Here is an 18369-nt window from a genome sequence, read left to right on the forward strand (position 1 = left end):
AATGGAAATTCAGTCACTTTATAAGATGGAAAAGGTTTATTTAATTAAAAGAATCCTTTATCAAACACTCTTTGTCTGAGATCGTTGTAAGAGGAAATTTAACGCCAAATATTTATAATTTCTTCATAAACTTGTTTTGAATTTCATGCAACGCTACACCAGGGCTATCTGCGCTAGTTGTCCCTAATTTACTAGTGTAAGACTAGAGGGAAGGCAGCTAGTCATCAACCCCACCGCCAACTTTTGGGCTATTCTTTTACCAACCAATAGTGGGAGTAACCGTCACATTATAACGCCCCCACGGCTGAAAGGGCGAGCAAGTGTGGTGCAACGAGGATTCGAACCCGTGACACTCGAATAACCAGTCGAGTGCCTTAACCACCTGGCCATGCCAGGCCATTGTCGAGAAATATTTATATATTTACGTTAAAACATTATTTGCACAGTTTCCTTCCCTCGTTTTCTTAACATATATAAGATTATAAAACGAGAGAGAAAATCACATCATACAACTGTTCATATGCGTAAGGTAACTAGAAACACATAAATCAAATTGTGAACATACTGCATTAATTATGGGTAATATTCAGAAACTGTTGTGTCAGCCTCAGAACAGACAGTCTGTTCATTTTCATTATTTACAACGCTTATGCCATAGATCTTGATGGAGTAATTTTCTGTTCTGTTGAAGTATTGCTTTGTATTTGAACCAAGTGGTAATTTCACTGAAGTATTAATTCTTATGCTAGTCAAGTGCTAAGACTGTTCTGTTGAAGTACTGATTTCTATATAAATCAATTGGTAATTCTTCGTACTGATGAAATATTGTCTTTATGTAAAATATGTGGTAATTTTCTATCTCTTCTGTTGAAATACTGGTTGCTATGTAAATGAAGTGGTAATTTTCCCTTCTGCTGAAATATTTTCTATATAAATCAAGTGACAATTCTCTTTTATAGAAATATTGTAAGTATTGTGGAAGGAGTTCAAACCTTACGTAAGCATTAAAATAAATTATGACATGAACTGTCGAAAACTGTTAACGTGACTTTGTATAATTCTCGTTTATAGAAGACTAAGTAAAACTATTGCACAAACACCAGTACTTGATGCTAAAAAACTATAACAACTTACAAAGGACAAAGAAAGAAAAAAGACTTGTCCACGATTTTATTCAGTATTATGTATTTATAAATAATTCTGTTTAACCTCGTAATCTGTGTATAACACTTGTTTCTACGGTCTTTCACTACTCACGTATGTCACAAGGCACAGATGGTCATGCCTTATTTGTTTGTTTTGTGAATTTCGTCAAAGCTACACTAGGGTTATCGGCGCTAGCTATCCCTACTTTAGCAGTGTAAGACTAGAGGGAAGGCAGCTAGTCATCACTACCTACTGCCAACTCGTGGGCTACTCTTTTACTAACGAATAGTGGGATTGACTGTTACATTATAGCGAACCCACGGATGAAAAAGAGAGCATATTTAGTGGGACAGGGATTCGAAACCGCGATTCTCAGATTAAGAAACGAGTGTCCTAACCACCTAGCCATTCTGGGTCCCACAGACGGTTAAATAAGAGTCCATAAACGAGGAAAAGATATCCGTGTGTGTAATTAACAGAATGTGACATGCACCACGTATACGTGATTTTACTAAATACTTGAATATAATACAAACGTTATTCAGGTACTGTATCTAAACAAGCAGTTATCTCCTTTATACGTGGTTTACAATCCCTTGAGATTTACAGTACTTTTGTTTTATTAAATTCGCAACACTCTTTAATCTAGCCAAATATGTAAGAACCTAAAAACTCCTATACCATTTCACTGTCTTGTTAAATCTATTCAATAATGTTGTATTTCTAGCTTATATAACTTCTTTTTTTTTTAATCATATGACACTACTAGCTTGTCTTTTAAGCCTACTTTATCTAAAACTTAATGTTTTCACTATCTTTCTAACTAATAGAAGTCTGTATTTATACTAACCTGATGGTATAGAAATCTTATACATCTTATTTAAAAGAAATGGATGCATACTTTGATTATATTGTATAATCGTTATCTCATTTTCAGTATGTATATTGTTTTCTGAGGCAGAGTGAAGGACATAACCAAAAAGTTAGAAAAGTGAATTCTTAATTCATAATGTGCTCTACAACTTTGGGAATTACTATTAACAAACGTTCTTTAAACATGAAATTAATGCAACAGTTTTCTACGTGTTCATTTCGTTATTAATATCTTTTAGTATGTTTGAATTCATTTTTTAAGGTTTTACAGGTAACACATTTTCTCTTATTCTGGTTACTTATCAAATGAGATAATATTTCTTTGTGATTTCTAATAATAGTGGTTTAAGATGTGATACGTTACAGATTCTGACTATTCAGCTTTCAGTTCTAATACTTGTTAGAAATACTTCAACGATAGTCTGAAAGTTTGTTTGAAGGAAACTAGATTGTTCTAATTAACTCACAATACTGTAATGTGAGATTGGTTACATGTCTTTGTTTTTTCGGACATTTTGTGAAAGATTATAGTTATATTAGTCGTGAGAATATAATATAACCAACTTTCCGTCTATAAGTATCATACGAGCAAACTGTAAGGCTTAAATTTATTGTTTAGTAAGACAATGCTGATTTGACAGGTTCAAGTTAATAGATTAAGAAACATCCATTCAGGGATAAAGTCAGTCACTTAATTTTCTGTCGCCTTATGGAAAGTTAGGGGTTACACTATGTTACACAGAGGTATGGATTCTTCACTTACTACATAATCACTCAGTACAAATACGTGTAAACAAATGAACAAGTTCTCTGTCTTGTAAAAAAAGAGGAATGAAAAACTAGGTTTGTTCCTGAATTAATTATTCTTCAAAAAATACGAATAACTTTTTAGTTTTATAAATCCACATGGATTCTTATTACTATACCTATACAACTATATCATCTGGAAATATCTCGTCTTTTCATTATTTCGTTGGTACGACAAAGATATCTTGCTAAACCTTCCTCAAACTGCGTATCTCCATCGTCTTGCTAAGGTTATAAGACTATTTTATCTTGCTAAACCTGCACGACTCTGTCCTTTCTCAAACTGTAGATTTTCGTCGCTTTGCTGAGCTTATAGGATTGCATCATCTTGCTAAACCTGTAGAAGTCTTTGATGCTAAAGTTGTACAACTACGTCATCTTATTAACTTATGTGACTCCTTCTTGCTAAAGTTGTACAACTCCGCCATCTTATTAACTTATGTGACTCCTTCTTGCTAAAGTTGTACAGCTCCGCCATCTTATTAACTTATGTGACTTCTTCTTGCTAAAGTTGTACAACTCCGCCATCTTATTAACTTATGTGACTTCTTCTTGCTAAAGATGTACAACTCCGCCATCTTATTAACTTATGTGACTTCTTCTTGCTACAGATGTACAACTCCGCCATCTTATTAACTTATGTGACTCCTTCTTGCTAAAGTTGTACAACTCCGCCATCTTATTAACTTATGTGACTCCCTCTTGCTAAAGTTGTACAACTCCGCCATCTTATTAACTTATGTGACTCCTTCTTGCTAAAGATGTACAACTCCGCCATCTTATTAACTTATGTGACTCCTTCTTGCTAAAGATGTACAACTCCGCCATCTTATTAACTTATGTGACTCCTTCTTGCTAAAGTTGTACAACTCCGCCATCTTATTAACTTATGTGACTCCTTCGTGCTAAAGTTGTACAACTCCGTCATCTTATTAACTTATGTGACTTCTTCTTGCTAAAGATGTACAACTCCGCCATCTTATTAACTTATGTGACTTCTTCTTGCTACAGATGTACAACTCCGCCATCTTATTAACTTATGTGACTCCTTCTTGCTAAAGTTGTACAACTCCGCCATCTTATTAACTTATGTGACTCCCTCTTGCTAAAGTTGTACAACTCCGCCATCTTATTAACTTATGTGACTCCTTCTTGCTAAAGATGTACAACTCCGCCATCTTATTAACTTATGTGACTCCTTCTTGCTAAAGATGTACAACTCCGCCATCTTATTAACTTATGTGACTCCTTCTTGCTAAAGTTGTACAACTCCGCCATCTTATTAACTTATGTGACTCCCTCTTGCTAAAGTTGTACAACTCCGCCATCTTATTAACTTATGTGACTCCTTCTTGCTAAAGATGTACAACTCCGCCATCTTATTAACTTATGTGACTCCTTCTTGCTAAAGATGTACAACTCCGCCATCTTATTAACTTATGTGACTCCTTCTTGCTAAAGATGTACAACTCCGCCATCTTATTAACTTATGTGACTCCTTCTTGCTAAAGATGTACAACTCCGCCATCTTATTAACTTATGTGACTCCTTCTTGCTAAAGTTGTACAACTCCGCCATCTTATTAACTTATGTGACTCCTCTTGCTAAAGTTGTACAACTCCGCCATCTTATTAACTTATGTGACTCCTTCTTGCTAAAGATGTACAACTCCGCCATCTTATTAACTTATGTGACTCCTTCTTGCTAAAGATGTACAACTCCGCCATCTTATTAACTTATGTGACTCCTTCTTGTTAAAGTTGTACAACTCCGCCATCTTATTAACTTATGTGACTCCTTCTTGCTAAAGATGTACAACTCCGCCATCTTATTAACTTATGTGACTCCTTCTTGCTAAAGATGTACAACTCCGCCATCTTATTAACTTATGTGACTCCTTCTTGCTAAAGTTGTACAACTTCATTGTTCTTTAATTTACATTTCTCCTTTTTTTTATTTATCTGCTGATACCACTAACTTGTGTTTTAAACTTACATGACCTTGTCTTTTCGCTGCCTTTCTAACTTATATATCTCCGTATTTTTATTAACAGGATGAAGTAAACCTTATTTTTGTAGAAGTTTCTGTCATGCCTTTACTAAACCTGCTGGATTAAGTCCTCAAGCTGAATCAGCCACATTTACTGGATTCTACTCTTAAAACTGCAAGACTTCATCTTTCTTTTGAACTTTTAAGACTAGTTCCTGTTCTAAAATTGTATAATTGCGTTGTCTTGCTGATCCTCTAAGACCAAAACTTTTTCTAACATACAAGACTGCTCTTTTTAATTCTACACAACAATATCGTTCAATAACGCACCCTCTTGTTGAAATAACTAAACACATTTATTCATTAAACATACAAAACGATATCCCCTTTCTAATCCTGCTGTATCTGAATGGTTATAACTCTAGATAATCCTGTCAGACTCTATTTATTTCGCAACTCGCAGGATTAAACCATGTCACTAAATTTAGAGGATTACACCCTCACTCTGGATCAGCAGTGCTACGTCCTCTTTTTAAATACCCAGATTTTTTATAAACCTACAGAGCTTTTAGCTCTCCTTGAAATTGTGGAACTTCTAGCTAAGGTTACAGAATCACATTTTATTTCAAAACTGAAGAACGAAATCTTATCATGGTAAATAACGCCTTATACCGGTAAAGCCTGATCTGTAGATGGATACTTTGCATGACATTACATCACGGTAAGTAGTTTTAACAAACTTTTATTCACTGGCCATACAGTGATTTCCAGAATTCCTTATTACACCACCAAATCCTTTTGTTAATACACACTGAACTCTAACTTCATCCTAAACCTGGAAGATTCTGTCCTTGTATGAACATACCACGATATTATCCACTTTTTTGAACACAGAAGACCCTGTCCTTTTGGTAAAGTACCTCTAAATTATTATCTTTATAAGCTTACGAAGGCTGGCATTCTGTTAATCCAGTAACATTTTGAATTGTTACTAGACCTTAAAGTCACCATCCTATTGTCAATTTAACAAAACTTCATACGTTTATAAACCTACACTACTCCCACTTACTAAACCTAAAGTTTATATCCTGCTGTTAATTCTACAGAACTCCAGATTTTTTAAAACTAAAACTTTCTCTCTTGATAAATATTTAAGATAAAACACTGTTTTAAATTCTGTAGAATTCCGTGTATTTTTAACTCAAGTTAAATCTATAAGTATCTATCTTCTTGTCAATTCACCGGTATGGGTTATTTTGCTTATACTGAAACACTTGATACTCTTAAACCAACAGGGCGCCGAATTCTTCCTAAATGTCCAGGATTATGTTTTCTTAAACTCTCTTCTTCTGCTGCAGCGCAGGACTATCCTTTTTTAAACCTCTAACATCCTCATCCTTTTATTAAACCTGTATCATCTCCTTCCTTTTACTTAACCTGTAATACCTCCATCCTTTTATTAAACTGTAACATCCTCATCTTTTTATTCAATTTCTAACATCTCCATCCTTTTATTAAACCTGTAATATCTCCACACTTTTGTTAAACCTGTAACATTTTCTTCCTTTTATTAAACCTGTAGCATCCTCATCCTTTTATTAAACCTGTAACATTTCCTTCCTCTTATCAAACTTGCAACACCTCTATCCTTTTATTAAACCTGTAACACCTCTATCCTTTTATTAAACCTGTAACACCTCCATCCTTTCATTAAACCTGTAACACCTCCATCCTTTCATTAAACCTGTAACATTTCCTTCCTCTTATTAAACTTGCAACACCTCTATCCTTTTATTAAACCTGTAGCATCCTCATCCTTTTATTAAACCTGTAACATTTCCTTCCTCTTATCAAACTTGCAACACCTCCTTCCTTTTATTAAACTTGCAACATCCTCATTCTTTTATTAAACCTGTAACACCTCATTCCTTTTATTAAAACTGTAACACTTTCATTCTTTTATTAAACCTGTAATATCGCCATTTTGAACACGTAACACCTCCTTTCTTTTATTAAACCTGTAGTATCTTCATCCTTTTATTAAACCTGTAATATCTCCATTTTAAACATTTAACACCTTCTTCCTTTTATTAAACCTGTAGTATCTTCATCCTTTTATTAAACCTGTAATATCTCCATTTTAAACATTTAACACCTTCTTCCTTTTATTAAACCTGTAGTATCTTCATCCTTTTATTAAGCCTGTAATATCTCCATTTTAAACATTTAACACCTTCTTCCTTTTATTAAACCTGTAATATCTCCATATTAAACATGTAACACCTTCTTCCTTTTATTAAACCTGTAATATCCTCATCCTTTTATTAAACCTGTAACACCTCCATCATTCTATTAAACCTGTAACATCTCCATTCTTTTATTAAACCTGTAATATCCTCATCCTTTTATTAAACCTGTAACACCTCCATCATTTTATTAAACCTGTAACATCTCCATTCTTTTATTAAACCTGTAACACCTCCATCATTTTACTAAACCTGTAACACCTCCATCCTTTTATTGAACCTGTAACATCTCCATTCTTTTATTAAACCTGTAACACCTCCTTCCTTTTATTAAAATTGTAACACTTCCATTCTTTTATTAAACCTGTAGTATCTTCATCCTTTTATTAAACCTGTAGTATCTTCATCCTTTTATTAAACATGTAATATCTCCATTTTAAACACGTAACACCTCCTTTCTTTTATTAAACCTGTAGTATCTTCATCCTTTTATTAAACCTGTAATATCTCCATTTTAAACATTTAACACCTTCCTTTTATTAAACCTGTAATATCTCCATATTAAACATGTAACACCTTCTTCCTTTTATTAAACCTGTAGTATCTTCATCCTTTTATTAAGCCTGTAATATCTCCATTTTAAACATTTAACACCTCCATCATTTTATTAAACCTGTAACATCTCCATTCTTTTATTAAACCTGTAACACCTCCATCATTTTACTAAACCTGTAACACCTCCATCCTTTTATTGAACCTGTAACATCTCCATTCTTTTATTAAACCTGTAACACCTCCTTCCTTTTATTAAAATTGTAACACTTCCATTCTTTTATTAAACCTGTAGTATCTTCATTCTTTTATTAAACCTGTAATATCTCCATTTTAAACACGTAACACCTCCTTTCTTTTATTAAACCTGTAGTATCTTCATCCTTTTATTAAACCTGTAATATCTCCATTTTAAACATTTAACACCTTCTTCCTTTTATTAAACCTGTAATATCTCCATATTAAACATGTAACACCTTCTTCCTTTTATTAAACCTGTAGTATCTTCATCCTTTTATTAAGCCTGTAATATCTCCATTTTAAACATTTAACACCTCCATCATTTTATTAAACCTGTAACATCTCCATTCTTTTATTAAACCTGTAACTCCTCCATCATTTTACTAAACCTGTAACACCTCAATCCTTTTATTGAACCTGTAACATCTCCATTCTTTTATTAAACCTGTAACACCTCCTTCCTTTTATTAAAATTGTAACACTTCCATTCTTTTATTAAACCTGTAATATCTCCATTTTAAACATGTAACACCTCCTTTCTTTTATTAAACCTGTAGTATCCTCATCCTTTTATTAAACCTGTAGTATCCTCATCCTTTTATTAAACCTGTAACACCTCCATCCTTTTATGAAACCTGTAACACCTCCATCCTTTTATTAAATCTGTAGCATTTGCATACTTTTATTAAACTTGTAACACCTCCATCATTTTATTAAACCTGTAACATCTCCATCCTTTTATTAAACCTGTAAAATACAAGAGATACTTACATTTAACAAGCGTTCCTACATTTGCTTGTTAAACTAGTTAAATACCGTCGTTTTATTAAATGGATAGTTTTCTTATCTTTACAAGAGACAGTTTTGTTTCTAAACACCAGTAATAACTTGTTGAAGTTTCTTTTCCTTTCCAACCGAACACAATCAAGACTTGGCACTCAGTATTATTGCTTTCCGTTGCACATCTCTCACTGCACTTTGGTTTCGTATTACTACATCACTGACACTTTCTTTAGCTCTTTTGATTGTATATTCTTTACCCATCTACAAGCACAAAATCACACTACGAATCTTACTCATATTTATTCGTTTACCGGTTTCAAGTAAATGTTTTAACACCTTGTTACAAAGTTTCGAACAACGCAAGTCTGTGAGTTTATAATTGTTCTTTACCTTTTGACATTTCAAAATAAACTTTTAAAGAACCACCGAAAGAGTTTAAGTATTTATTGATTGACTTCCCCTTCAGTGTGGAAGACATCTGCGCATTTACACCGTTCGTTCCACAGGACCAGTGACCCAGTAGGATCCAAACTTCCAACCACAGTTGAAGGACTTAAAACATGAATCTTATTCAGTAACTCTGCACCTTCCGGGTTTGTCTTGTTTTCCTTCTGCAGCCTTAAAAATGGTATTTCTCCTATTTGAAAAAAACTTATAACAAAATACAACATTCCAGTACGCACCAAATTTATTCAAAAACCAGGTATAAAATTAAAGTCCATACTATGTAAAAAACTACACTGACAAAGACAACACCAACAATATTTATAAAATACAATGCAACAACTGTCACGACTTCTATGTTAGAGAAACAAGCAGAAAAATGGAAACTAGAGTCAAAGAACACAAAAATACACCACACGTTTTTGAACACTGCAAATCAAATGAACACAACACAACCATAGAAAATAACCAGATACCAAGTAAGGAAACAAATATAAACAAACGCAAAATCAAAGAAGCCCTACTTATACAGCAACTAAAACCTAAATTAAACCAATATAAAGGAACACCTATATACCTATACTAATTAATAACCTAACATCCAACGCCAACGTCCCCTATAATCCCGTACCCGTTTATTCTCTCGTCCCTAAGACATGTGTTCGGCAATAGTTACTTGCAAACTCTCTCTTTCTTAACCTGAAGATGACCTAGGAAGGTCGAAACGTTGTTCTATGCTTATGAATAAAAGTGTTAATACCCATACCAGACGTTCTGAGATACGTTTTTATTTCAAGTGGGGTTCTCGTCATCAAGAATAATGGAAAAATAATCTGTTACAAACTTTAGGGATGATAATAATATTAACACGAAGTGTCTAAGAATATTACATCGAGTATCGCAACTATCTTTCGTGTTGTTTCCATGTTTATTGTAGGTATTAGCGAGTTTGGTTCTCCATGAGTTCAAAGTAAATAATATTGTTTTCATTTTTAAGTTTATCGATATATACTAAAATAAAAGAATCAATTTTGTGTAGTCTTCAGCTGTAAGTTGTTGTGTTATCGGATATTTCCACCAGCTCATTGACCTTAGAAACAATAATCATTTGTTTTAGAATCCCTTCTAAAATCTTTCTATTGTGGTCAGAATGATTACAAATTAATGCTATAGTTTTCGTTTTAGAGCGTTACTTCGAGTAGCACAAACTACAGTATCATTTTGTATTAGCTTCCACAATACACATAAGTACACACACAGAATAACAAGTGACTTTGCGAAGTGACTGCAGTTTAATGTTTTGATACACAACATGACTCAGAGTCTCAAAGGGAGATCCTTCCGGACGATCTTTCTGAAATTAACTTGGTTGATGAAGAAAAATCTTCCACAGAGTCACTACCAAAGCTTGAAAAGCTAACCCTTTCAGTATCTGGATTTTTTCGACGCCGTTATTCCTGGATGTATGGGTACGTTTTCTGTCCTGTTTCTACCCAATAAAAATAGAAATATAATTTTAGATAACCAAGGAATGAGGAATGTGAATCAAAATGGAAATAACAAAACAGCTACTAGAAAAATATACATGTAAAAACGGCTGGTTTGGGTTGAAAAATGATTTTATGCAGAGGAACGAACAACGTTTCGACCTTCGGTCATCGTCAACCCAAATCAGCCGTTTTTACATGTATATTTTTTTATAAGTGGGTTTTCTCGTCATCACTGAAAACAGCTACTAGGTTACCCGAATGAAATTAACAAAAATAAAGATACGAGCAAATGCAGGAAACATCAGTTTTTTTATTGAGTGGCATTATTAGTTATTAAACAATAACATCTTTAAATGAGTTATTAGATGAATAGTTATAATGAACTATTGCATCCACATTCCAGTGGTACTTGTTATAATAGTAGCAATGGATTGTGAGGAAGTGTTATATTGATTTTGAGAAGCTCTAAAGTAAAAGAAATATTGTTGTATGTTTTCTAACTTAAGGTATATTATCATAAATATATATATCTGTGTGCATGTTTTAAAGTTGATAAATAAAACATAAATCCTTATTTAAAGATCTCCAATAGTTTTCATAGATGAACCTGGAAAGGACTTAATATGTTACAAACAATATATATACAAAATCCAAATAAACCTGAATAACAGTTTTTTTTATTTAATATTTGGTAAAAAATGAATAACATACCAGTAAGGACAGAGCCAGCCTCTTTAAGGTGATGGGGCTAAGGTGAGCTAAACAGAAAATTGAGGAAGTTGCACTCTATTTCTTGTGGACACATACTGTAATGGACATGCAATTTTAACAGTAACCATTGTTTCTTACGTAAGGGGCTACAGAAGAGGCTAAGGCACATTATGAGGTAGTTTCAACCAAGCAAGTCCCCTTATCGCTTCCCCTAAGCACCAGTAAACTGACCTCTGTTTATTTTTTATTTTTGTTTGCATTTGTATTGTTAAAGATGCTAAAATGACACTATTATTAATTAAATCACTGTTAAGATTTTTAGTAATTAAAAATATTCTGATAAATCAAATAATATTGCTGTTATCACAGCATTAGGGATATATTGCCTAATTCAGTTAATTTTCTACTGTCTAATGCAATATAACATAGTGAATAAAGTGTTTGTTTCTTACTAAATAGACTTAATATTTTTAACTAACTAACTAACTTAACACAATACGCTCTCAAAACTAACTTCTATCAGCGGTTTAAGGTTATCTATGTGAATAACCAGACAAACAGACCTATTTTAGAAAAAAAGCATACGTGTATTATAAGTATATCTCTGCGTTAGAAAATATACATACTTATCATAAATACCACCTTTTGTGTTTAGAAATTGTACGAGTAAAACTACATATCTGTGTTAGAAACTGTAGATATATATTACATACAGTTATCACCACTGGAATAGCGACAGACGTGGACATGTTTGACTAGATGTCGTTCCATTAGAATTCCGTTGTTCTGATTCATGATGTTGACACAGATGTCATCTTGGCAGAATGCTTCTGTCTAACATTTCCAACTGACTAGCATAGTTATGTGGCTCTTGACGAAATATCTCGTCTCATGCGTGTTCTGTGAAGGATGTGCTTGTAGAATACATATAACTCGGCCCGACATAGCCAAGCGTGTTAAGGCGTGCGACTCGTAATCTGAGAGTCGTGGGTTCGCATCCCCGTCGCGCCAAACATGCTCGCCCTTTCAGCAGTGGAGGCGTTATAATGTTACGGTCAATCCCACTATTCGTTGTTAAAAGAGTAGCCCAAGAGTTGGCGGTGGGTGGTGATGACTAGCTGCCTTCCCTCTAGTCTTACAGTGCTAAATTAGGGACGGCTAGCGCAGATAGTCCTCTTGTAGCTTTGTGCGAAATTAAAAAAAACACACACAAAACTTGTTAAAGTTTCTGACCAGTAGCGTTTGTAATTCCTACCTACTATACGATAATGAGGAAACGTTACACCTTTTGTCTTAAAATTTATTAAGTATTTAAATTATGTATAATAATAATAAAACTACTGAAATATTAAATATAACGAACATGATTCCAATTCTGGTTGAGCTTTATTTTTTTTTAGAAGAATTCAACTTATATAATGGTATCTCAAAAACATCAGTGTAAAATTAGTATATTTCTGCAATTTAATTCGTGCTGTGAATCTCTGCGCTTAAGATGGTGGTATGAAACAAGAGATGCTGATTGGACAGATTTTACATTCAAAATATCATTATGGAAAAACATTCTGAACTGTCTTAACATCATTTTAAGTATTTCTTACTGAACTTTGCATTCTAGAAAACGATAATATTTTTTCCTTTCACAAAATGTAATATGTACATCCCTTGATCTTTAACCTTTAACTGAAAACATTTCACTGTACTAGATATGTTGACTATACCCTAATGTGCTGTATAAAATGACCATAAGTATATTTCACAGTTCAGTGATTCATATATAAAATTTAAGAGGTATGACATAAGAAGGTGAAATTCTCCAGAAATGTTAAGGATTTCGTTCAGTCGTAATTGCCACGGTTGTTACCAGGGTTATTACTCCGACCTAATAAAATGTCTGATCAGCTACAGCAATTGTTCAGACTGTGCTCCACTAGCGTCTAGAATTCATTTTATTCATGTGACAGCAGACATTACAGCAACAATACTGAATTCACCTGGTATGCTGACCATTTCCCGGACGATTTAGTTCTTAAGGTCTGGAGTTGTGTGAGGTTCCCACAAAACACGCATTACTTCAGGTACTCTCGCAATCAGGTGCTAGGTCCGATGAACTAGACAACCATTCACAAGGAAATTGACACGCATCTAGAAGACCTGATTACCAAGATGTGGAGGAGCACCATTCTGCATAAACACCGTAGTGTCCGTGACACTTACACTTCGTTGGAACAACAAGGAAAACACTTTGGTTGTAAAAAGTACAAGTTTCTAGTCTTTGTACTGATAGTTCTTCGAAAGATACGATCCAATAACCGCACTGCCACCTTAGCATCATGAACGTATTTAGGGATATGTGTGGATTAGCTACCGACCATATAATGCACTTGCGTGGTTACTTGTAGAAAGGGTGAAGTGTGCTTCACCTGTCTGTAAGATATTATCAGATCAAAGGTCGTTGACCTCCGGAATCGACACGTCGGGTTAAAACTTTTCTCCTTAATTGCTTGAACGTTATAAAGTTCGCAAGGAAATATTCACAAAGTTGAACCCCAATAAAAACAGTTGAAAATCCAGACACAGGATACAATAATGTGGATTGCTGCACTCAAGTGCACCAGTTGTTGCTTGTTCTACTACGTTTCAGTATGTGTCACTGGTCTGTCTACACGTGGGTTATCTGTCTCCTCAAATTTGTGTATGAACATGTGCACAGTAAAATTATAACAAGATCTTTCTCGCATTTTACGCACTCTAAGTTATTCCACGTGAAACCATTTGACATTAGATCCTTTGATGTAATAGCATTTCAGTAGTTAAACTCTCTAAACACTTACAAGTTTCGTTGAGAAAACCCACTTGTAGAGAAAAATATATATAAAAAAACGGCTCGTTTTTACATATATAGTTACAAGTTTTGATTTCATGTTGGTTTAATGAGCTGCACTGCCATCAAAAGGACCATTTATACCGCTACCACATAAGCAGCAGAGACTACACTGGTTCTCGTCGTGACAATTACAGCATTTTCACCCTCTTGATACTCTGAATACTCCTATGCAATTTCACCCTCCTGGGTTTGTGAGATGCGATACGTTGAACTGTGAAACTTTCTTATTAATCACCACCGTATGATGACCATTGGTGAGATATCATACGTTGAACTGTGAAACTTTCTTTGTAATCACCACCCCATGATTCTGGTCCGTCTTGTTTGTCATAGGCTTGTGTGGTAAGAAAACAAACCATAAAAAAAAAAAAAACTTTTGATATTTTCTTTGTTTAACTTAACATATCAAGTAAAACGATGTTTGATAATGCTGTGAAAATCGTGGGTAAATCACCAATGTATAAATTTTGATGAAATTTAGTTCATTAAGTATTGAAAGGAATAATTCTCTCACCTAATTGCATGATCTCACCTTAACCGTTTCTTTGATTCTCCCTCATTTAAACCCTAGTATCGCATAAACTGACACAACTTTTTCAGTCCCAATGCAGTCGAATTGTATTATGTTTATTTGTTTAAAAACGTAATAAATAACATCAAAGTTCCGAGTACAGCGAGTCAGGTAAATTCTAGACCCTCAAACATATTTCACAGAGGAAACACTTAGTAGATGGGGTGTTTTTGTATTCGTAGATGTAACATTACTCATCATTTATCTTCTGAGCAGTACGTGGGATGTTTGGGATAATGACAAGAGTACAACCATATAAGGTGTTGATACAGGTTATGTAGTGCCAGTATATGCTAAATGTAAAACATTTTAACCCGTGACCGTTCGTAGTCGTAAATATCAATGTTAGATAGCTACACATACTTTTGTCGGGCAGAGAAACACAGATGGGCAGCCTGCCCAACTAATGGAAGATAACTAACACAATACTTAGAATAAAAAATAAATTTCAAAACATTATTACACTTCCTGCAATGCACGTAACATGAACAAACATTAATTAAAGTCAATGATATAAATAAATGAATAATCAAAATATTTCATCGCAGGGAACAAGGAATTTTTCTCGCCTGTGTGGCAACTTGCCAAATGATACCAGATAACATTTATAACCCATATATATGCTATTATACACAGTAACTTTAAGATAAATAGGCTTTTCCATCCATAGGATGCTCATTTCTCAACCAAATAAACATATAATGTGGTATTCGCAGGTTTATCAGTTGTCTATTTTACATGTTTACTAAACAGTACCAAGCACTAACACAATAGTGAGAATGTCTATTTGTCGGGCAAAATTAACTCCTCCCTCCCTCATAGTGTTCACTCTGTCACTGTTTTTCACTTCTAATTAACTGCTCCCTCCCCCATAGTGGTTACTCTGTCACTGTTTTTCACTTCTAATTAACTGCTCCCTCCCCCATAGTGTTCACTCTGTCACTGTTTTTCACTTCTAGTTAACTGCTCCCTTCCCCATAGTGTTCACTCTGTCACTGTTTTTCACTTCTAATTAACTGCTCCCTCCCCATAGTGTTCACTCTGTCACTGTTTTTCACTTCTAATTAACTGCTCCCTTCCCCGTAGTGTTCACTCTGTCACTGTTTTTCACTTCTAATTATCTGCTCCCTCCCCCATAGTGTTCACTCTGTCACTGTTTTTCACTTCTAATTAACTGCTCCCTTCCCCATAGTGTTCACTCTGTTACTGTTTTTCACTGCTAATTAACTGCTTCCTCCCCCATAGTGTTCACTCTGTTACTGTTTTTCACTGCTAATTAACTGCTCCCTCTCCCATAGTGTTCATTCTGTCACTGTTTTTCACAGCTCTCCAGCATGAAAGTCAATCTTATTCTAGGTTAAACGAGAATTTAATACTTTGACCATCAATAGTTTACGTACCACATGACAATTTAATGTTTTTATTCTTTCTCCCTTGTCCCACTATCACACCTTAAAAAATTGTATTTGTTTTAAGCGATTGATAAGAGGGATATTACATTTCAGCACTTGGAATAACCTCCCATGGTTTAGCCATTTTGAAAACAGAAGACTTATATTACACAGCACGTGTTTTATAACTTGGATTGTGGTTGTGTAATACTTGAAATCTGTGATTAGTTTAATTATTGCTATTTTGTAACTAATTGGCTTCGAAAAAAAATGAGTTGAGTAGGCAGTCTGTGGGGTATAATAAATTCCGTTAGAGAAATTTATCCAGATTTATAGGCGTTTTTTATTGAATTTTTCTTTTTATTGAGACAATTTGTATAACGTTAAAGTTGACAACGAGATAGTAACTAACACTTCATCTTTTGTGAAAATATTAATATTTAAAACAACGAATGAAATGTTAAAATATGTGCTACAAATATTAAAATATTTCTCAATTATTGAAACTGTCATTTATGGTACAAACTTAAAAAAAATAATATGTATAGTATTTGGTTGACAACCACGTGTCTCCTTACCGCCAGTAGAACAAACTACGTTAAAACAGATACTTAAGAGTGCTCAGACTCACTGCGTTACTTGGGTTTAAAGTCGCATTCTTAATATTTTGAAACTACGCCAGAACTTTACGTCTGTACGTGGATAACTATTCTATGATTCACTTTTTAATACAACCTGCAATAATATGGTATACTTTCATGATATCAAGTTTCAACATTGTTCGTTATACGTTTTTCGTGTCTTGTTAACCACGCGCCAACCAGTGGCTCAGCGGTATGTCTGAGGACTTACAACGCTAAAAACCGGGTTTCGATACCCATGGTGGGCAGAGCACAGGTAGCCCATTGAGTAGCTTTGTGCTTAATTCAAAACAACAACATCGTTAACCACAAGAAGCCTAATGACTAGTCTTTGACCTTTCAGCTATAAAGTGCTCTGTTTTAAAGTTATTATATGAAAATATTATAGGTAATTTCTGTGAAACAGTTTTGATATTTGTAAAACTGATGCTAAATAAGTATTTCTATAGTATAAAAACTAATATACATGTAGATTATTATGAAAGGTCTTCATTTTCTTCACAATGTGTGTCGAAAGATATGTGACTATTTTTACTTGAAAAATGCATATACGAAATATTGTGATTCTGTTGGCATCTAATAAAATTATTTAGAAACTGATGATTCTGTTATCATATACAGTTATCTCAGTTAATAGCAGTGAAAAAAAAATAGTTCTGTGTCTTAGCAGTGAGTCAAAAAATGTTGAGGTGAGCAATTAAACTCTTAAGTTTAGTTTCCAGAATGCTTAGCTAGGCCTAAACTGTTTACAACACCGCCTTATCCAATTAATGCTACTCTCAGGTTACCATACGTAAGCCAAAGAACTTGTCGGAAATGTTATTTGTTTTTCATCGAATGCGTCAGTCTTTTTCATAAATGTTTCGTGATTCAACCAATTTGCTTGGCAGGCCTTTTAGATAGAAAAATGGCGATCGGAAGAAAATTATGGATTCAGTGCCAAACTTGATTCACTCAAAATACACGCTTGACCTGTCTTCAGAGCAGTGGGCTTTTTCTGCTGTGCTGTCTTATCTGTGTTTGATGGTGTTATTAATAAACACTAAAACTTGATATGTCGGATAATTAGAGACTACTACAGATATGCGTGTTTTTAATTACAAGAGTTAAGATTGCTAATTAAAGACGTTGGAAAGTTTCACACATCATTCCTGCATCTCACTATCCTTTATTTCCAACGTACTATCATATCCACTACTTTATCTTAAAATTATTTATTTTTTAGTGTTTTATTCGTTAAAGATTTTTACTAATTGTGGTGGAAACAAAACCAACCGTGTTTTGTCTCGAGAAACCAGTGTATAACATTAGGTTTTGCCTTAGATTAATGTGAATTAGCGAGATATTTTGGGAGTCTTTTTTAACAGAAATGTTACACCAGTAAAAATTACAATAAAATTATTTTATTCAACATAATCGTGAAAAACAACACTAACAAATATTCGAATTACACCACCCAAGGCCTCTTGTTATATAGTATCATTTTTCATGTTTGTTGAGCTGAGTGGTGTATGTCAATCTCTGACGGATTTATGTACATCAAAAGATAGTTTCAAGAGTAAGCACCCAACTAAAGTACTGAGAAAATTCTTCTTAAA

General features: G+C 33.9%; 1 protein-coding gene and 1 long non-coding RNA gene across 4 annotated transcripts in view; one reads left to right on the forward strand and one right to left on the reverse strand.

The window, feature by feature from the left end:
• The window catches only part of LOC143223306 (3',5'-cyclic-AMP phosphodiesterase, isoforms N/G-like), a 188591-nt gene that overhangs the window by 31983 nt on the left and 138239 nt on the right, over window positions 1–18369 (forward strand). The window lies entirely within an intron of this gene.
• On the reverse strand, window positions 10350–12431 carry LOC143223309 (uncharacterized). Of its 2 annotated transcripts, XR_013012814.1 has the most exons (3): window positions 11995–12431; window positions 11282–11328; window positions 10350–10569 (listed from the first exon to the last, which is right to left on the reverse strand). It is a non-coding gene; the product is annotated as an uncharacterized LOC143223309 (long non-coding RNA). The 2 variants fall into 2 exon arrangements; XR_013012815.1 differs by lacking the exon at window positions 11282–11328.

Source organism: Tachypleus tridentatus, chromosome 8, assembly GCF_004210375.1.
Source record: "Tachypleus tridentatus isolate NWPU-2018 chromosome 8, ASM421037v1, whole genome shotgun sequence".
Classification (NCBI taxonomy): Eukaryota; Metazoa; Arthropoda; class Merostomata; order Xiphosura; family Limulidae; genus Tachypleus; species Tachypleus tridentatus.